The sequence below is a fragment of the Procambarus clarkii genome, chromosome 50, assembly GCF_040958095.1.
Source record: "Procambarus clarkii isolate CNS0578487 chromosome 50, FALCON_Pclarkii_2.0, whole genome shotgun sequence".
In the NCBI taxonomy this organism is placed as follows: Eukaryota; Metazoa; Arthropoda; class Malacostraca; order Decapoda; family Cambaridae; genus Procambarus; species Procambarus clarkii.
This window is the reverse complement of record NC_091199.1, coordinates 23,526,918-23,548,851: the sequence shown is the minus strand read 5'-3', so window position 1 is coordinate 23,548,851 and position 21,934 is coordinate 23,526,918. Positions and strand designations below refer to the sequence as shown.

Genomic DNA, 21,934 nt, shown 5'->3' with positions numbered 1-21,934 from the left:
TTGTCATATGTTGATAGTGTTAGTAAAAGATTCCCCCAATTTGCACCTACAAGATAACAAGATTTTAAGGGTTGACGAAGATTAATGTTAATCTTGTTTGAGAAGCTGTTCACTTGAGACGGTTAAGCAAGTCCCAGCTGTCTCTGGGCACAAGTGGTAGGATGAACAACCCAGCGGGTTTTCTTCCTATTGGGGAATGCTGTACATGCTGCTATGGCGGTGTGTCCACTCACAAGATGAGTGGCGCTGCCCAATAAACTCGCCCCTCGGGGCAAAATGAAAAAAAAAAAAAATTTGAGTCATCCTGAGGCACTCATACGGAGTCTCATTGACTCAGTAATATAGTCACTTTTATTGAATCACTTATAATAAGTCACTTACACTGATTCATTGATACTGAATCATGCAAAGTCACTGCAACATATTTGCTCATACTGAGTCACCCTCATAGAATCACTCAATCTGAGTAACTCAATTTGAATCACTTCAATTTAGTCATTCTTACTGAGCAACTCCCATTGATTTATTAATACTGCATTACTCGTGCTAAAGCATGCATAATCGGTCACTCACACTGAGTCAGATATTTGTGTCACTATTACTGAGTCACATGTCTGAATTGTGGAAAATGTTTATTAAATTGCCTATCAAAAAGGTATTTGGTGGTAGGAGAGTATGAACTCCTCTTAAGGATTCCCCCCTAGCATCACCCTCCCAATGCCAGTCTACACCATGCTACACTAGCTTCTATTGAGCTCTTCCTAAGTGTTCACCCTAGCATCACCCACCCAACGCTAGTCTACACACTGCCAGTAGCGTAAATTAGGACTATGACTGTCCGCGCCATCTGAGATGAGCCAGCTGTGGCCACCTGTCCAGGTAAGGGACCCGTTCATAGTCCTAAGAGGTTTGGGAGGACCGCCTCGCGCTCATGCGTAGTCACCTGGGAAGATTTGCAGTTGCCAGTGCTGAAAGGGGGATGTGAGGATAGGGAGAGTATGTGTAGCAGGTGTGTAGCATGTGTGCAGGTGTATGTATGTTAAAGAGTAAAATGAAAGTGTGTGTAATGGGGTCGTAGAGTTATACAGGTGAGCATGCTTAGTGAGGTTTAAGCATAGGGAGGGCTAGAGTCAAGCATGCAGGCAGCACTTGGCAACACAGGACCTAGGAGACCGGGTTGACTATGTGGAAAGGTTAGGTTAGGGAGGCGTGGGAAAAAAGGGAGGGAGGGGTCGGGTGACAGTCACACGCTCATGTCTGATGGGGTAACAGCTGTCCATCACCCCAACCCATCACTCAGACTCATGTTTTTTAAAACCACACACATTAACCAAAGGAGTTCTGTCGCCCTCTAGAGTTCTGCATGTAGCCTCTAGAGTTAGAAATAAATAAAGAATATTTATTTGGTGGGAGATGTAATGGAGATGGACTAAATCATACTTTTACATTTCAAAATGATATTTTGGGCAGCAGAAAGATGATTTCCCTGTTACGTTATATTGTGTTACAAGGACTAAAACATTTATATTTTAAAAATGATATTTTGGACAGCAGGGAGATGATTACCTCGTTACGTCATGTTACATTACGTTACAAGGAATGATTGTAGTGTTTGATTGTTTCAACCACATGAGAGTGGATGCAGAGTTTAATGTTGACTATTCTGTATTTAGTGATGTGTGCTGACTGTACGATGTGACACAACCTTAATCTAATTATTGTTATATCAATAACAATAACTAGATTATTGCGAAAGTCGATTATCTCTGCTTATATATCTGACGTCTTTCAAAGTTCTCCAGTTTCTTTATGGGTCCAAGGTATAAAGGCGTGCATGACGTTTTCAAATTTCATTACAAAATCTTGGGTGATAGTATCTTTCAAGCCACCTATAGTATTTTTATGGAACATGATTCCCTCCTATAGTTCATAACAGGATGGTGAGATTTATATCTCATAAAATACTTGAATAAAACTCAGTAGATGTGATCACCCCATGCAAGTTTCCCAAAGATATTGATAGGCTAGACAAAGACTGTTTATTTAACACAAGGGCTTAGAAATAAAGTAACGATGATGTACTTGAGTATTTTGAAAGTCGAATGAAGCATAATGCAGTTAAGAAACTGTTGAATGAAGCTAAACTTGTCTATTTTCACCTGTGAGGAATAATTTTAGTAAAGGAATGATGAAAGATACTGTCTGGTAAAAGTTAAACTTAATAAATTTTGTGATGGGGGAATTTAAATTACTGCATATTGGAGAGTAAACACACAAGCCAAGAAGAAGGAAGGCAAAGTTGAATGATGAAGTAGAGTTGGTAAGGCAGAGAATGAGCTACACACCTGCTGCACACCTGCTACACATACTCCCCCTATCCTCAAATCCCCCTATCATCATTGATAACAGCAAATCCTTCCAGAAGACTATGCACAGGCACGTGGGGGGGTCCTCCCATACCCCTTAGGACTATGACCAGGTCCCTTACCTGGGCAGGTGGCCACAACTGGCTCATCTGCTCAGATGGCGTGGACGGTCGTAGTCCTAATTTACACTACTGGCAGTGTGCAGACTGGCGTTGGGTGAGTGATGCAAGGGTGAAACCTTAGGAGGAGTTCAAAAGGGAGTCTACAGTCTATGCGCTGCCACACTAGCTCCTATTAATTATCTTGGATTATACTCTGTCGAGCACAAGTCGTGTACCTGAAATTACCTGGGGGGTAACTAACACTCTAGTACTCCTGATGAGTATAGAAAGCCAGTGGCTTATCAGTGGGCCCACATTTGTCCTGATGATTTATTTTCATGGTGGATTTTAAAATTAAACAGTTTTGTCGTATACAGCTTCAGCGAGTAGGCGATTCCTTGGGTTTATATCCCGAAAGACACAAAGAAACTACGTCGATGCTGCAACGTTCTAACAAGTCGTATCACCTTCTAATACGTTGTAACACCTTCTAACATGTTGTAACACTTCCTAACATGTTGTAACAACTGTCTAACATGTTGTAACAGCTTCTAACATGTTGTAACAACTAACAACTATCTAACATGTTGTAACACCTTCTAACATGTTGTGACAACTGTCTAACAAGCTGTAACACCTTCTAACAAGTTGTAACACCTTCTAACACGTTGTAACACCTTCTAACATGTTGTAACACCTTCTAAAATGTTGTAACACCTTCTAACAAGTTGCAACAGTTTCTAACAAGTTGTAACACCTTCTAACAAGTTACAACACCTTCTAACAAGCTGGAACACCTTCTAACACGTTGTAACATCTTCTAACATATTGTATCACTTTCTACCACATTGTAACACTTTCTAACACCTTCTAACAAGTTGCAACATTTTCTAACAAGTTGTAACACGTTCTAACAAGTTGTAACACCTAACACTTTGTACCACCTTCAAACAAGTTGTAACTCCTTCTAATATGTTGTAACACCTTCTAACAAGTTGTAACTCCTTCTAACATGTTGTAACACTTTATATCATGTTGTAACACCTTCTAACAAGTTGTAACATCTTCTAGCAAGTTTTAACACCTTATAACAAGTTGTAACACCTTCTAACACTCTGTACCACCTTCTAACAAGTTGGAACTCCTTCTAACATGTTGTAACACCTTGTAACAAGTTGTAACTCCTTCTAACAAGTTGTAACTCCTTCTAACAAGTTGTAACTCCTTCTAACAAGATCTAACACTTTCTAACATGTTGTAACTCTTTTTAACATGTTATAACACCTTCTAACAAGTTGTAACTCCTTCTAACATTTTGTAACACCTTCTAACATGTTGTAAAACCTTCTAACAAGTTGTAACACCTTCTAACATGTTGTAACACCTTCTAACATGTTGTAACACCTTCTAACAAATTGTGACAATTATCTAGCAAGTTGAAACAACTAAACCGCCATAAAAACTGTATAACAAGATGTAACCACTTAGTAATGAGGTAACAATAGGGACCGTTACACTGTGTGTTTGCAGAGTGATGGATTTTGACTCCAAGTTCCTTCATTATGTTCAGTAATATGCCGCAAGGTAATGTTAATCATTTGGTTGTTGTGACGTGGGTTGTTATATCCCCCATGTAAGGTCTTGCATTTGTTACATTAAAAAGCATTTGCCAGTCTTCTGACCATTTGTGGAGTTATGTGGATTTCTTCCTAAGTCCTCGATATCATTTTCACTTCCCACTTCACCATAAATTTTTGTGTCATCTGCAAAATGATGATGTGGGGAGGATGAAGGAACGGGGAAGTGGGGGATGGTGGATAGGAGGGGACGGAGGAGTGAAGAATGGTGGGGCTGACAAGGGGACAGGGAAATGGGAGATGGTGAAGGGGGGGGGAATGGTGGGGAGGACGAAGGGACGGGGGTGTGGGGGGGATGATGGGGAGGACGAGGGGACGGGGAAGTGAGGGAAATGTAGGGAGGACGAGGGGACCGGAGATGATGGGAATGGTGAGTAGGATGGGGGAACAGGGGAAGGTTGCTGTGGCTCTGGAACGCGCATGCGTTGCTAAGTCACAGCAACGCGTGGCTGGGTACAGCTAGTATATACTATAAAAACAATTGGGTCGAAAATGGATCTATGTGGTACCCTACTCACCACATTTCTCCAGTCAGATTCCTTCCCATTTAGCACAACCTTCTGTTTTCTTTGTTTTAACCATTGTTTTATTTATTCTTGTTATATTTTATTTGAATTATTTACAATTAATTTAATAAATGGAATACTATTTATTCCATGTGCCTGTAATTTCCTTGCTTGTCTTTCATGTGGTACCTTTTATCGAAAGCATTATCACAGTGCATATATACTACATCTGCTGGAAGTCCTTTGTCTGAGTAGCTCCTTACCGTTTCCAAAAATGTGATCTATTTTTAACATACCAAAGTTGAGTTGATATTATAAAATTGTTCACTGTGAGATGGTGGATGATTCTCTCCCTTAGGACTCTCCCATGAGCTTGCAGATGTGTGATGTCAAGCTAATCGGACGGTAGCTTTCTACTGAGATTTCTGTCTATTTTGGAAATAGGGGTGACAGTGGAGGGTAGAAATAGCCCTAGCTATTCTATCCTTTTGAGATGTATCATATTGTCTCAATAAATGTACTTGAACTTGAAGGGGTGACATTGGCATATTTCCAATCTAGGGGAACTATCCCGTGGTCCAGAGATTTTCTGGAATGGAGTTCCAATGGTAGGTATAGTTCCTCTGCCAGTTCCTTTACGGTTTAGAATATAATTCTGACCACAACTGGGATACCCAACCACTTTGGGTGGACGGTAGAGCCACGGTCTCGCTTCATGCAGGTCGGCGATCAATCCCCGACCGTCCAAGTAGTTGGGCACCGTTCATCGCCCCCCCCACATCCCCTACGACCCATCCGAAATCCTTAGCCTCATCCCTTCCCAGTGCTATATAGTCGTAATTGCTTAGCACTCTCCTGATAGTTCCCTTCCCTTCCCCCCACCTGGGGTGTTTGAGTCTTATAGTTTGTCAGTGCTCTTCCTGGTAATGTTGCACGTTATGGGTATATCACTTAATTCGTTCTCTTCACCTTCTTCAAATATTTGTGTGGGTAATGGGATGCCACATAAACTTTCTAGTGTAAACACTGATGTTAAGTATTCATTCAGTGCTGCTGCACTTTTATCGTCCAATTCAATTTGGTTAGAGTTATCTTACCAAGGTCGACCGAGTCTTTTGTTTAGTTTTTCTTCTTATAGGCATAGAACGACTTAGGAACTTTCTTTATGTTTTGAGCATGTGGTTTTCGTAGTTTCTTTTGGCTGATCTAATTTCCTTTTTGGCTGAGTTTAATGCCTTTTATAATATCTCATAATTAGTGATGTTCATCATGGATTTATATCTCCTCCAGAGGGCGTTTAAGTTATATAATTGAATCATTTTATAGTTCTACTTGTATTCAATGTTAGCTTACTGACCATATGTTTAAGCACTTCTGGGCCGATATATTAGCAATTAAAATTGAGTAACTAGCTCCCCGCTCTCCCTTCTCCGGGGTGGAGGGGACGTCAACTCTGGGGTGGGGAGACGTCAACTCCGGGTGGAGAGACGTCAACTCCGGGGTGGAGAGACGTTAACTCCGGGGAGGAGAGGAAGTCAACTCCAGGAAGGAGGGGACGTCAACTCAGGGGTGGAGAGACGTCAACTCTGGGGAGGAGGAACGTCTACTCCGGGGTGGAGGGACGTCTACTCCAGGGTGGAGGGATGTCAACTCCGGGGTGGAAGGACGTCAAATCTGGGGTGGAGAGCCGTCAACTTAGGGGAGGAGGGGACGTCAACTCAGGGGAGGATAGACGTCAACTCCGAGGAGGAGGGGACGTCAACTCCGGGGAGGAGGGGACGTCAATTCTGGGGTGGAAGGGACGTCAACTGTGGGGAGGAGGGGACGTCAACTCCGGGGGAGGAGGGGACGTCAACTCAGGGGTGGAGAGACGTCAACTCCGGGGTGGAGGAACGTCAACTCCGGGGAGGAGGGGACGTCATCTCCGGGGTGGAGGTGACGTCAACTCTGGGGTTTAGAGACGTCAACTCCTGGGTGGAGGAACGTCAACTCCGGGGTGGAGGGACGTCAACTCCGGGGTGGAGGGACGTCAACTCTGGGGTGGAGAGACGTCAACTCCGGGGAGGAGGGGACGTCAACTCACGGGAGGATAGACGTCAACTCCGAGGAGGAGGGGACGTCAACTCCGGGGTGGAGAGACGTCAACTCCGGAGTGAAGGGACGTCAACTCCGGGGTGAAGAGACGTCAACTCCGGGGAGGAGGGGACGTCAATTCTGGGGTGGAGGGGACGTCAACTGTGGGGTGGAGGGACGTCAACTCCGGGGTAGAGGGACGTCTACTCCGGGGTGAAGGGACGTCAACTCCGGGGTGGAGAGACATCAACTCCGGGGAGGAGGGGACGTCAACTCCGGGGTGGAGAGACGTCAACTGCGGGGAGGAGGGGACGTCAATTCTGGGGTGGAGGGGACGTCAACTGTGGGGTGGAGGGACGTCAACTCCGGGGTGGAGGGACGTCAACTCCGGGGTGGAGGGTGGTCAACTCCGGGGTGGAGGAGACGTCAACTTCGGGATGAAGGGAGGTCAACTCCGGGGTGGAGGGACGTCTACTTCGGGGTGGAGGGACGTCAACTCCAGGGTGGAGGGACGTCAACTCCGGGGTGGAGGGAGGTCAACTCCGGGGTGGAGGGACATCAACTCCGGGGTGTAGGGAGGTCAACTCAGGGTGTGGAGGGACGTCTACTCCAGGGTGGAGGGACGTCAGCTCCGGGGTGGAGGGACGTCAACTCCGGGGCGGAGGGACGTCAACTCCGGGGCGGAGGGACGTCAACACTGGGGAGTAGGGGCGTCTACTCCGGGGTGGAGGGACTTCAACTCCGGGGTGGAGAGACGTCAACTCCGGGAAAGAGGGGACGTCAACTCAGGGGAGGATAGACGTCAACTCCGAGGAGGAGGTGACGTCAACTCCGGGGTGGAGAGACGTCAACTCCGGGGTGGAGGGATGTCAACTCTGGGATGGAGAGACGTCAACTCCGGGGAGGAGGGGACGTCAACTCCGGGGAGGAGGGGACGTTAATTCTGGGGTGGAGGGGACGTCAACTGTGGGGTGGAGGGACGTCTACTCCGGGGTGGAGGGACATCAACTCCGGGGTGAAGGGACGTCAACTCCGGGGTGGAGGGACGTCTACTCCGGGGTGGAGGGACATCAACTCCGGGGTGGAGGGAGGTCAACTCTGGGGCGGAGGGGACGTTAACTTCGGGGTGAAGGGACGTCAACTCCGGGGTGGAGGGACGTCTACTCCGGGGTGGAGGGACGTCAACTCCAAGGTGGAGGGACGTCAACTCTGGGGTGGAGGGACGTCAACTCCGGGGTGGAGGGACGTCAACTCCGGGGTGGAGGGACGTCAACTCCGGGGTGGAGGGACGTCAACTCCGGGGTGGAGGGACGTCAATCTTCACATTTGGTTTGTTCCCCAGGAATGCGCACTTCGAGGCTCTGACCAACAGTTCCACTTTGTTTGCTATCATGAGCGTTTGTGAGATGCTGACGGTCTTCAACAAACAGACGAATGTTTAGTGAACAATTAGGTGCATAAACTTTGAGTAGAGAGACTGTAACAGAGCCATTGGTTAATTAAGAAGAATTACAAGAACGCCGGCAGACGCCAAGCTCGCTATGGGTTCATCAAATGAAACAACTTTCCCAGCTCAAGAGAAGAGTTAAATGAACCTGGCATAATTAGACTTTGTGTACTCGGGTTCCTTTACATTTTATCAGAACGGTTATAACTGTTTTTATTTATTGATTGGTTGTATAGTGATCAATCGGTTTTATGTCATTACCATTTTCCTCATACAAAGAACACTGGTTATTTATGCGGGCTTAACCACACACTCATATACGTTAAATTTCGTATCTTTTTGATTTACGTTTAGTAAGAATTTGATGAGATTAAATATAAATCATTTTTTAAGTATCAATCTTATTTTATTAATTATTTCAGTCAATTAAGACATCTATCTACTTATATTGTGACTGAGGCCATTTAGTCACTTTGATCTATCAAAATTAGTTTGAGAAAAACAGTGTTTGCCCCCTTAACGAGCAAGTGTCCTGCTGCACTGGATACGAATTTACAGAATTAGTTCAAATTTAGGTATCTCCTTGGGTACTGCGAAAGCAGAATACACTACGCCTTTAGCTAAAATACATCTTGTCACCTCATGAGTTTAGGATACGACTGATGTAACTAAATCCAGCAAAGGCCTAAATCATTTATTATTTGCTAATCTATGCATAATTGATTCATGTTTGATTTACTATTCACATTTTATTTAAGTATTGAGTATTGTTACAAGGATTAGCACCACTGTGAAAGTTCTCAAGTCCTTTGTCTCTCACCTGTTGAAACTTAGATGTGTTGTTCATTGTAACTGACCTATAGCTTGCTCTATTTTATGAACTTGGTAAATTAGGATAGTGTATGCGGGAGCTACACAATGTCCCACATGTGTCTGGTCCTTCTCACATGTGTCTGGTCCTTCCCACATGTGTCTGGTCCTTCTCACATGTGTCTGGTCCTTCCCACTTGTGTCTGGTCCTTCCCACATGTGTCTGATCCTTCCCACATGTGTCTGGTCCTTCTGAACCTCCCACATGTGTCTGATCCTTCCCACATGTGTCTGGTCCTTCTGAACCTCCCACATGTGTCTGGTCCTTCTGAACCTCCCACATGTGTCTGGTCCTTCTGAACCTCCCACATGTGTCTGGTCCTTCTGAACCTCCCACATGTGTCTGGTCCTTCTGAACCTCCCACATGTGTCTGGTCCTTCTGAACCTCCCACATGTGTCTGGTCCTTCTGAACCTCCCACATGTGTCTGGTCCTTCTGAACCTCCCACATGTGTCTGGTCCTTCTGAACCTCCCACATGTGTCTGGTCCTTCTGAACCTCCCACATGTGTCTGGTCCTTCTGAACCTCCCACATGTGTCTGGTCCTTCTGAACTACCCACATGTGTCTGGTCCTTCTGAACCTCCCACATGTGTCTGGTCCTCCTGAACCTCCCACATGTGTCTGGTCCTTCTGAACCTCCCACATGTGTCTGGTCCTCCTGAACCTCCCACATGTGTCTGGTCCTTCTGAACCTTCCATGTGTTCAGCCACGCACCCTATGCCAACTGGATTAATAGTGGCACGGACAAGAAGAACCACTGTGGCGAGGTGAGTCACAGTGAGGTGGATAAGCCCAACCACGAACCAAAGAAGACGTTTACAGGGAAAAGAATTTCATGGAGGAATGAAGATGTCGCCTTCCGTACCACTACCTCACCAGCACCTCACCTGGCATTGTTGTACCACTGCCTGACACATAGACACTCCTGGCCCAATCAGGTTGTATCCTACCTACACCGAGGTTGTTACCCAGCACCATCTGCATGTGCTCTAAGGGTAACTTAGGGGCAACAGCTACGATAGCCTTCTCAACTCCATAGTCGGCAATCAGCTGTACCTCGTGAAGTGGTAACCTGTACTCCTCTGCCACACTCCGTATTCTCACCACTCCCACAGATGATTCCATAAAATCGTTGGGAAGAATACTCCTGGCTACCATGCTTATGTCAGCACCCGTATCACGAAGAACTGCAACCTCCACTGGGTCTGACTTCCCAAACTTCCCGGTGGCCCCGAAAACGAAGGGGTGTTCGCCCATCTTCATTTCCAACTATTCACATTGGGTCCACTATAATATAGGGTATGAACAAATACTCTCTCCTCTTCTAACATCAGTCCCATATTCCTCTGGTGCTCGTCACACTCACGGGCAAAATGACCTCTTACACCACAGTTGTAGCATCGGCCGCCTCTCCTAGGCGACCACTCACCAGTCACTCTGGTGATGCCAATAGTAGACGTTCCCTGAGTCCTACTTGGACTCCCCGTCGTCGGTTCCCGGGCAGCAGCTCCTACTCCCGAGCTAGGTCCACTGCTCACAGCTTGAGGCTTCCTTCCCGCGTCCCTCGAGCTCTTGAACCGATATTCTTCACTGAGCAAACTACCCTTGGGAGAGTTCCAGCCCGTCCTTGCTCCTGAACTCTTAAAGTTCCCTCCAGACATGGTGTAAGGCGATTGTCTGGGCGGTCCCTTCCTTCTAAGAAGCAGTGTTTCCTCCAGCTTGGTTCGCTGTACCTTTAAGGTCCTTTATTCCTGCCTCCTTCACTCTGACCTTGAGTTCCGGAATGGAGCATGGACATGAATTTTTCCATCACAATCAACTGTTTCAGCTTCTCCATCGTCTCTACCTCTTCGGCCTTCAGCCATCGTAGAAACTTGCGCTCCATGTCACGAGCAGTCTCAGCATATGACCTTCCTAATGCCCTCGTGCAGTCACGGAAGCGTTTCCTGTAAACCTCCGGGGTTAGTCTATACGAGTGGAGCACCGCTTTCTTGATTGTGTCGTATATGGCACACTCCTCGATGTCCAACATGTTATATGTCTCTCTGGCCTCACCAGTCAATCTACTCTGTACTAACGCAGCCCAACCCTCTTCCGGTCATTCCTTCAATGTTGCTATCCTGTCAAAATGGTCGAAGAAAGCCTCGGCCTCCAGAGGATCAAAGGTAGGTAGATCGCGCTCCCGGGCCTTGAGGTCATCCCGACGTGCAGGTATCGAGACTAGCCCACGTTCAACGTACCTCAGCTCGACCTCCCCGTTTGCCTTTATCTCGGCTCGTCGCATTTGTAGCTGGGCTTCCCTGTCTTCTCGTTTCAGCTGCGCCGCTCGTTCTTGCTCCTCATGATGCAGCTGTGCTTCTCTCTCCTCTCGACGCAGTTAGGCCTCTAATTGCATTCGTATTATCTCCAGCTGCACGCTCTTCCAGCTACTATTGGTTCCCCCCACTGCTTCCACGTTCACTGCGAGTTCTAGCCACACTGGTAGGTGCTTGGGACGACTCTACTGGGGACGGCCCACTTTGGGATGGCTCCTCTTGGCATGGTTCTACTCCCATCGTCTCCTCTCGAGCTATGTACTGTGCCATGATCTCTATCCTATGTTCCGCTACCTTAGTCGTCCTCACTCTGATCCCAAAGTTGTTTGCCACTTGTTGGAGCTGAGCTTTGGTACACTCCTCCAAAATTTTCTCATCCCCCATCCCAATAAATTTGTTTACAGTATTCTCTTCCATCTCTATATTATCGAGCATACACGACAGCACAGACAAATTAGTGGGTGCTAATTTCAATGTTTCACTCCCTTAGCGGGTTGGGTAATGCTATCACCAAATTCACTGGCAACACTGTATTCGTACCCTGGCAACACTGTCCGCGAATTTTGGCAACATTGTCCTGAACTCTGGGCAACACTGTAGCCCGACCAACGTATGCTGGCAACACTGTACCTCGATGAACGTATCCTAGCAACACTGTATTTTGACGAATGTATCCTGGCAAGGTTGCCAATTCTTGTCACAGGGGGTGGGGGGGGGGGGGGGCTGGGGCTATGCTAGCATGGGGCTGCTACAGGGTTCAGGAGACAGTGCTCAGTCTCTCCAATCACGTGACTCCACAGATTCAACTTTGCCCCACAGAAGAGGACCAGTAATACCCACCACCGCAGGTCTTCGCTCCCACCACTGTGGGCACCACTGATTCACCCTGGGAGCCCTTCAGTCAACCACGGGGAAAATGTAATTAGCAATTCCGGCCTAGACCCATGGAGGAGTGAAGGAAGACCCAGACTTACCTTATAACAATGACTTACCCTGAGTCTTGCCTGCCAGACAAAAAGTTCCAGGAATTCCTTTCCCACCTGCCTTCTCTGCTTGTTGCCAAAGTGTTGCTACTCCTACAGATTTGACACTGGACTGACAGCCCAAGGTACACTTGGGGTTTGTACCAATAAATCCAAATAACTAATAATTCTAATTATTAATTATTGGATTTATTAGGTATAATAATCTTCATTGCATTTAGAAAGATAGCGACAGAGATAGGAGAAAAGAGACAGTGAGAGAGAGGAGAGAGAGAGAGAAGAGAGAGAGAGAGAGACAGAGAGAGAGAGAAAGAGAGAGAGAGAGAGAGAGAGAGAGAGAGAGAGAGAGAGAGAGAGAGAGAGAGAGAGAGAGAGAGAGAGAGAGAGAGAGAGAGAGAGAGAGACAGAGAGAGAGAGAGAGAGCAAGAGAGAGAGAGAGAGAGAGAGAGAGAGAGAGAAGAGAGAGAGAGAGAGACAGAGAGAGAGAGAGAGAGCAAGAGAGAGAGAGAGAGAGAGAGAGAGAGAGAGAGAGAGAGAGAGAGAGAGAGAGAGAGAGAGCGAGAGAGAGAGAGAGAGAGAGAGAGAGAGAGAGAGAGAGAGAGAGAGAGAGAGAGAGAGAGAGAGAGAGAGAGAGAGAGAGAGAGAGAGAGAGAGAGAGAGAGAGAGAGCGAGAGAGAGAGAGAGAGAGAGAGAGAGAGAGCGAGAGAGAGAGAGAGAGAGAGAGAGAGAGAGAGAGAGAGAGAGAGAGAGAGAGAGAGAGAGAGAGAGAGAGAGAGGAGAGAGAGAGAGAGAGAGAGAGAGAGAGAGAGAGAGAGAGAGAGAGAGAGAGAGAGAGAGATGGTTATCAGTGGTATTCCATGGGCAGACTGGGGAGACGATCCTGTGAGGACTATGGCAGCCAGAGTGACTGTGACTGCCGGCACCGCCTCCCCTACCAACCGTTGACCACAGGTCTGGCAGTATCGTACTACACTCCAGGCCCCGGGCACCAACTTCCCCACACACAACACATACAACAATGCCTACCTATAGGTTCTTGGGCATTGGTTATCCTCTATAGGTTACATAGGACCTTTATCACACACAAACACATATACACACATTGGCAAGAGGCACTGAACTACAGGCCAGTTTCCCTAACTTGTATACCATGCAAGGTGATGTAGAAGATCGTGAGGAAAAGGCTCGAAGAGTATTTGTAGGTAAATAGCTTTGTAACACACCACCAGCAGGGTTCAGAGATGGTAAATCGTGCCTCACGGGTTTAATAGAATTCTATGACCAAGCAATAAAAATTAGGCAAGAAAGAGAAGGGTGGACAGACTGCATTTTCTAAAACTGTCAGGAAGCCTTTGACACAATACCCCATAAAAGGCTGATAGAAAAGTTGGAGCAACAGGCTGGAGTAAAAGTGTAAGTGCTCCAGTGGACTAGAGAGTATCTAAGCAACAGGAAACAGCGAGTAACTGTGAGGTGGGAGACATCAGAGTGGGAAGATGTCACCAGCGGAGTCCAACAGGACTCTGTACTTGGACTCATCCTGTCTCTAATTTATGTAAACGATCTTCCAGAGGGTATAGATTCATTCCTCTCAGTGTTTGCTGATGACAGAAAAACTATGAGAAGAATCAGAGATAGACAGAGATAGATGATAGATAGATGAAGATAGACAGAGACTACAGGACGACCTGGTAAAAACTGAAGGAACGGTCTAGAAAATGGCTACAAAAGTTCAACTCAGGAAAGTGTAAAGTAATGAAATTAAGCGAAGGGAGCAGAAGGCTGAACACAAGGTACCATCTGGGAGGTGAAATACTGCATGAGTCAAATAGAGAGAAAGATCTGGAAGTTAATATCACGCAGAACCTGTCCCCAGAGGCCCACACCAAAGGATATCATCAGTGGCATATGCTAAGTTGGCCAAAATAAGACCTGCCTTTAGAAACTTGTGTAAGGAAACGTTCAGGGCCTGTATACTACTTATAACAGACCATTCCTGGAATTTACAGCTCCAGACTGGAATCCATTCATAGTTAAACATAAGAGAAGGTGAGAGAAGATTCAGAGGTATGCCACCAGACTCGTCCCGGAACTGAGAGGTATGAGCTACGAGGAATGGCTAAAGGAGCTGAACGTCACATCCCAGTAAAACAGAAGAGTAAGGGGAGACATGATAACCACCTACAAAATTCTCAGGGGAATTGACAGGGTAGACAAAGACAGATCATTAGCACGGGTGGAACACGAACAAGGGGACACAGGTGGAAACTTAGAACCCAAATGAGACACAGAGACATTAGAATTTTTTTTTTCAGTGTCAGAGTAGTTAACAAACGGAATGCATTAAGTAGTGATGTGGTGAAGGCTGACTCCATACACAGTTTCAAATGTAGATATGTTGGAGCCCAGTAGGTTCAGGAATCTGTACACCAGTTGATTAACAATTAAGAGGCGGGACCAAAAGAGCTAGAGCTCAACCCGAAAAGCACAACTAGGTGAGTACAACTAGATTAGTACATACACACACACACACGCACACACACACACACACACACACACACACACACACACACACACACACACACACACACACACACACTCACACACACACACACACACACACACACACACACACACACACACACACACACACACACACACACACACACACACACACACACACACACACAACACACAACTATGGGAAATAGGGAAACATAGGGAAACTATGAGGAGATAAGAAAATGCCTAGCAGATATAGCATGGGAAACAGAGCTCAGGGAAAAGACGGCCCAAGATACGATGGAATACATCACGCAAAAATGCAAGGATGCAGCAAACAAGTTTGTCCCAGTCCAAAAGGAAAACAGTGAAATGAAGATGAGAAAACCCATGGTTTAATCAGAGATGTAGGCTAGCTAAGCAGCAAAGTAAAAGGGCATGGAGAAACTATAGGAATAACAGGACACTTGAGAGCAGAGAAAGATACCAGAATGCCAGGAATGAATATGTCAGACTGAGAAGAGAGGCAGAAAGACAATACGAAAATGACATCGCAAGCAAGGCAAAGACTCAACCCAAGTTGCTGCATAGTAACATCTGGAGAAAAACAACAGTAAAGGAACAGGTAATGAATATAAGGATAGGGGCAGATTGATTCACTACAAACGACATGGAAGTGTGTGAGGAACTGAATAAGAAGTTCCAGGAGGTCTTCACCGAAGAGCAAGGAGAGATTCCAGAGATAAAAGAGGGAATAGTTAACCTGGAACCACTGGAAGAGTTTGAGATTACCAGTGGGGAAGTAAAGAAGTGTTTACTAGAGTTGCATGTGACAAAGCCTATAGGCCCAGATGGAATCTCCCCTTGGATACTAAGGTAAGGAGCAGAAGCACTGTGCCTACCACTCTCCATAGTGTATAACAAATCACTGGAAACAGGGGAACTGCCAGAAATTTGGAAGGCAGCTTATGTAGTTCCAAAATACAAGAAAGGGGACAGGCAGGCGGCACTGAACTACAGGCCAGTGTCCCTAACCTGCATACCATGCAAGCTGATGGAGAAGATTGTGCGAAGAAAGCTAGTGGAACATCTGGAGCGAAAGAACTTTGTAACACAGCATCAACATGGGTTCAGGGATGGCAAGTCCTGCCTCATAGGGCTAATTGAGTTCTACGACCAGGCAACAAAAATCAGGCAAGAAAGAGAGGGCTGGGCAGACTGCATATTTTTGGATTGTCAAAAAGCCTTTGACACAGTACCACATAAGAGGCTAGTGAGAAAGCAGGAGATGCAGGCTGGAGTGAAAGGGAAGGTACTTCGTTGGACACGGGAGTACGTAAGTAACAGAAGACAAAGAGTCACTGTGAGGGGTGAGGTCTCGGATTGGCGTGACGTCACAAGTGGAGTCCCGTAGGGGTCAGTCCTTGGACCAATACTGTTTCTGATATATGTAAATGATCTCCCAGAGGGTATAGAATCGTTTCTCTCAATGTTTGCTGATGATGCAAAAATTATGAGGAGGATTGAAACAGAGGATGATAGTAGAAGGCTACAGGATGACCTAGACAAACTGAATGAATGGTCCAACAAATGGCTGTTAAAGTTTAACCCGAGTAAATGCAAAATAATGAAACTAGGCGGTGGAAACAGGAGGCCAGACACAAGATACAGAATAGCAGATGAAGTACTTAATGAAACGGAAAGAGAGAAAGATCTAGGAATTGATATCACACCAAACCTGTCTCCTGAAGCCCACATCAAAAGAATTACGTCTGCGGCATAAGCAAGGCAGGCTAACATTAGAACAGCCTTCAGGAACCTGTGTAAGGAATCGTTTAGAATCTTGTACACCACATACGTAAGACCAATCCTGGAGTATGCGGCTCCAGCATGGAGTCCGCACCTTGTCAAGCACAAGACGAAGCTGGAAAAATTTCAGAGGTATGCCACTAGACTGGTCCCAGAACTAAGAGGCATGAGTTACGAGGAAAGACTGCGGAAAATACACCTTACGACACTAGAAGACAGAAGAGTGAGGGGGAGATATGATCACTACCTACAAGATCCTCAGGAGAATTGACAGGGTAGACAAGGATAAACTATTCAACACTGGCGGTACGCGAACAAGGGGACATAGGTGGAAACTGAGTACCCAAATGAGCCACAGGAACGTTAGAAAGAACTTTTTCAGTGTCAGAGTAGTTAACAGGTGGAATGCATTAGGCAGAGATGTGGTGGAGGCTGACTCCATACACAGTTTTAAATGTAGATATAATTGAGCCCAATAGGCTCAGGAATCTGTACACCAGTTGATTGACAGTTGAGAGATGGGCCCAAAGAGCCAAAGCTCAACCCCCGCAAGGACAATTTGGTGAGTACACACACACACACACAGGGACCCTCTCTCCCTCTCCCACTCCCTCTCTCCCACTCTCTCTCTCTCCCACTCTCTCTCTCTCTCCCACTCTCTCTCTCTCTCCCACTCTCTCTCTCTCCCACTCTTTCTGCCTCTCCCCCCCCCTCTCTCTCTCTCTCTCTCCCTCCCTCCCTCTCTTTCCTTCCCCCTCCCTATCTGCCCACACACACACACACACACACACACACACACACACACACACACACACACACACACACACACACAGCTGAGTACCCAAATGAGCCACAGAGACGTTAGAAAGAACTTTTTCAGTGTCAGAGTAGTTAGCAAATGGAATGCATTAGGAAGTGATGTGGTGGAGGCTGACTCCATTCACAGTTTCAAATGTAGATATGATAGAGCCCAATAGGCTCAGGAATCTGTACACCAGTTGATTGACGGTTGAGAGGCGGGACCAAAGAGCCAGAGCTCAACCCCCGCAAGCACAATTAGGTGAGTACAATTAGGTGAGTACACACAACTATTTAACCCAACCAAATGTAATGTAATGAAGATAGGTGTAGGGAGCAGGAGGCCAGATACAAGGTATCATCTGGGAGAGGAAATTCTTCAGGAGTCAGAGAAGGAAAAAGACTTGGGGGTTGATATCACGCCAGACCTGTCTCCTGCAGCACATATCAAGCGGATAACATCAGCGGCATATGCCAGGCTGGCCAACATACGAACGGCATTCAGAAACTTGTGTAAAGAATCGTTCAGAACTTTGTATACCACATATGTCAGGCCAATCCTGGAGTATGCAGCCCCAGCATGGAGTCCATATCTAGTCAAGGATAAGAATAACTGGAAAAGGTTCAGAGGTTTGCCAGCAGACTAGTACCCGAGCTGAGAGGTATGAGCTACGAGGAGAGACTACGGGAATTAAACCTCACTTCGCTGGAAGACAGAAGAGTTAGAGGGGACATGATCACCACATTCAAGATTCTGAAGGGGATTGATAGGGTAGATAAAGACAGTCTATTTAACACAAGGGGAACACGCACAAGGGGACACAGGTGGAAACTGAGTGCCCAAATGAGCCACAGAGATATTAGAAAGAACTTTTTTAGTGTCAGAGTGGTTGACAAATGGAATGCATTAGGGGGTGATGTGGTGGAGGCTGACTCCATACACAGTTTCAAGTGTAGATATGACAGAGCCCGATAGGCTCAGGAATCTGTACACCTGTTGATTGACGGTTGAGAGGCGGGACCAAAGAGCCAGAGCTCAACCCCCGCAAACACAACTAGGTGAGTACAACTAGGTGAGTACACACACACACATACACATACACTCACACACACACACACACATACACACACACACACACACATACACACATACACACACACACACACCTCCCCCCCTCTCTCCCTCTCCATCTCTCTCCCTCTTTCTCTCCCTCCCGCCTCTCTCTCCATCTCCTCCTATTCTACTTTCTTCTCACTTCAGTGGAAGGGTCGGATCGCCCCCACCCACCCATTTATCTCTCCCTTTATCACTCCCTTTCTCTCTCTCTCTTTCTCTCTCTCTTCCTCTCTCTCTCTCTCCCTCCCCCATCCCGCTCTGCCCTCCTGACAAATCCTATTACGGCACAACTATAGGAACAGGGGCAAGCATGGCAGCCGGAGGTACCAGGGGAACAGGGAAGAGCCAAGGTGACGAAATGAAGGAAATGTTCGCCCAGTTTCTGGAGGACATCAAGAGTGAGATGCAAGAAATGATGCAGGAAATGAAGAACGAAATAAGCAACCTGAAAAGAGAGCTGACAGCAGCAAAGAAGGAGATTAGAGCTCTCAAAGAGAATGGTATCGAGGCTGAGACTCAGAAAACTATCCAGGGAGAAGGTGGTAATAGTTTTTTGGATGAGAATGCCACAATAAAAGCAACATTTGCGGAAATACTAAAAAAAAAATACTGAAGTAATGACTGCAGTGATGGAGGTGGCCATGAAAGCAGCCACCTCACAGGAGGCCGCACGCTCCACTAGCCAACTGCTGAAAAGGAACAGATCAGTGGTTGCTGTGGGTAGTAAAGATCAGGAAGTCTCTAATAAGACAGAGTGGAATGAATAGGACAAAGCAGCAGTGAATGAAGTACTAAAGGCACTAGACATGGAAGGGGCTGAGCAAAGCATTGAGAAGGTTTTCAGGCTAGGTTGGTACAACAAAGACCGAGACCGAATGATAAAGATAGTGTTTGCAAATGAGAGCACAAAGGAGAAGATCCTATCAAGGAAGAACTCCCTAAAAAACGTGGGAAAATTCAAAAATGTATTCCTCCAGAGAGACATGACAAGGGAGGAGAGAGCCGTGACGGCAGAAGCAAGGAAGAGGCGCAGGGCGAGAGGGGAAAACCAGGAAGTCACAGCTCCCAACACAACACCCCCAGAGGCGAGGGGGGAACCCACAACCAGCTACCCAGTAATACCAGAAGGGAGGACAACCCCGCCACCCTCCTTTGCATAGAAAACCCCCCTACCCCAAACCCTCCCTGCCCCCACTCAAATGATCAGCCAAATCTCCCTCCCCCCACACCCAATCCCCACCCTTCTACCCCTCCCCTTCTCCCGAGTCCTCCCTCCACCCCCCTTTCCTTCCTGTCCTCCCTCCCCTTTCACCCCATACCCTCCCTGGCCCTCCCCCTTCAATAGATCCCCGCCCCTCATCCCAGTATCCTCTGAGACCCTGTTATCCACCTCACAGGTCCTCACACCCATGGAACAGCCTCCCCCACCAGCAGAACACTCACCAAGGAGGCGATTTGAGAAGGGACAGAAGAAAGTGAGCCACAAAGCAATGTACACTAACATAGATGGAATTACAAATATAGCAAATGAGCTTGGAGAACGGTTACTAGAGGAAAACCCAGACAAAATAGCCTTCACAGAAACAAAGCTCACGAAAACGATAACAAACGCAGTGTTCCCACAGGACTATTATGTTATGAGGAAAGAGAGGGAAGGAAGAGGTGGGGGGTGGTGTAGCTCTGCTGGTAAGAAAAGGCTGGGATTTTGAGGAGATGGATATTCAGGGCTGTGAAGGTTTCAGTGACTACATAGCAGGTACCATAACAAATGGAGGGAAAAAAATTATAGTCGTAGTCATATATAATCCACCACCAAATGACAGAAGACTTAGACAGGAATATGATAGAAACAACATGGCCACCATTAACATAATAGAAAGAGAAGCTTCTGTTGCTAGCAGGAATGGATCTGGACTACTTATAATGGGAGACTTCAACCATGGAAAGATAGATTGGAAGAACAGAGACCCGCATGGAGGACCAGAAACATGGAGAGCTAAGCTGCTGGACGTGGCAACAAGAAACTTTCTAAGCAAGCACATCAAAGAACCAACAAGAATGAGAGGAGAAGATGAACCAGCAATGCTTGATTTGATATTTACCCTAAATGAGTGGGATATAAGGGAAGTTAAGATGGAAGCGCCCTTGGGAATGAGTGACCACAGTCTATTGAACTTTGAGTACCTGGTAGAGCTAGGACTTATCTCCCCCAAAAAAGAACTAGGAATCAAAAGGCTGGCATACAGAAAGGGGAGTTATGAACAGATGAGAAATTTCCTAAGTGAAATACCTTGGAACACAGACCTCAGAGATAAGTCTGTACAGGGTATGATGGACTATGTTACCCAAAAGTGTCAGGAGGCAGTAAACAGGTTCATCCCGGCCCAAAGGGAAAAATCTGAGAAGCAACAGAAGAATCAATGGTATAATAGGGCATGTATGGAAGCAAAGAAACTGAACAAAAGGGCGAAGAGGAACTTCCGGAATAACAGAACACCAGAAAGCAGAGAGAGATACCAGAGAACTAGGAATGAGTACGTCAGGGTGAGAAGAGAAGCAGAGAAAAGTTTTGAAAATGATATAGCAAACAAAGCCAAGACCGAACCAAAGCTACTCCACAGTCACATCAGAAGGAAAACAACAGTGAAAGAACAGGTATTGAAACTTCGAACAGGCGAGGACAGGTATACAGAGAATGACAGAGAGGTGTGTGAAGAACTCAACAAGAGGTTCCAGGAGGTCTTCACAATAGAACAAGGTGAGGTCACTGTGCTAGGAGAAAGGGAGGTAAACCAGGCGGCCTTGGAAGAGTTTGAAATTACGAAAGAGGAGGTCAAGAGACACCTGCTGGATCTGGATGTTAGAAAGGCTGTTGGTCCAGATGGGATCTCACCATGGATACTGAAAGAGTGTGCAGAGGCACTTTGCTTGCCACTCTCCATAGTATATAGTAAGTCACTGGAGACGGGAGACCTACAAGAAATATGGAAGACGGCGAATGTGGTCCCAATATACAAAAAGGGCGACAGGCAAGAGGCACTGAACTACAGGCCAGTGTCCTTGACTTGTATACCATGCAAGGTGATGGAGAAGATCGTGAGAAAAAACCTGGTAACACATCTGGAGAGAAGGGACTTCGTGACAAATCACCAACATGGGTTCAGGGAGGGTAAATCTTGCCTTACAGGCTTGATAGAATTCTACGATCAGGTGACAAACATTAAGCAAGAAAGAGAGGGCTGGGCGGACTGCATTTTCTTGGATTGTCGGGAAGCCTTTGACACAGTACCGCATAAGAGGCTGGCACATAAGCTGGAGAGACAGGTAGGTGTAGCTGGTAAGGTGCTCCAGTGGATAAGGGAGTACCTAAGCAGTAGGAAGCAGAGAGTTACGGTGAGGGGGTTAGA

At 46.6% G+C, this 21,934-nt stretch overlaps 1 protein-coding gene across 1 annotated transcript in view; it reads right to left on the bottom strand.

Moving 5' to 3' along the window:
• The window catches only part of LOC138351700 (trichohyalin-like), a 272,069-nt gene that overhangs the window by 128,733 nt on the left and 121,402 nt on the right, over positions 1-21,934 (bottom strand). The window lies entirely within an intron of this gene.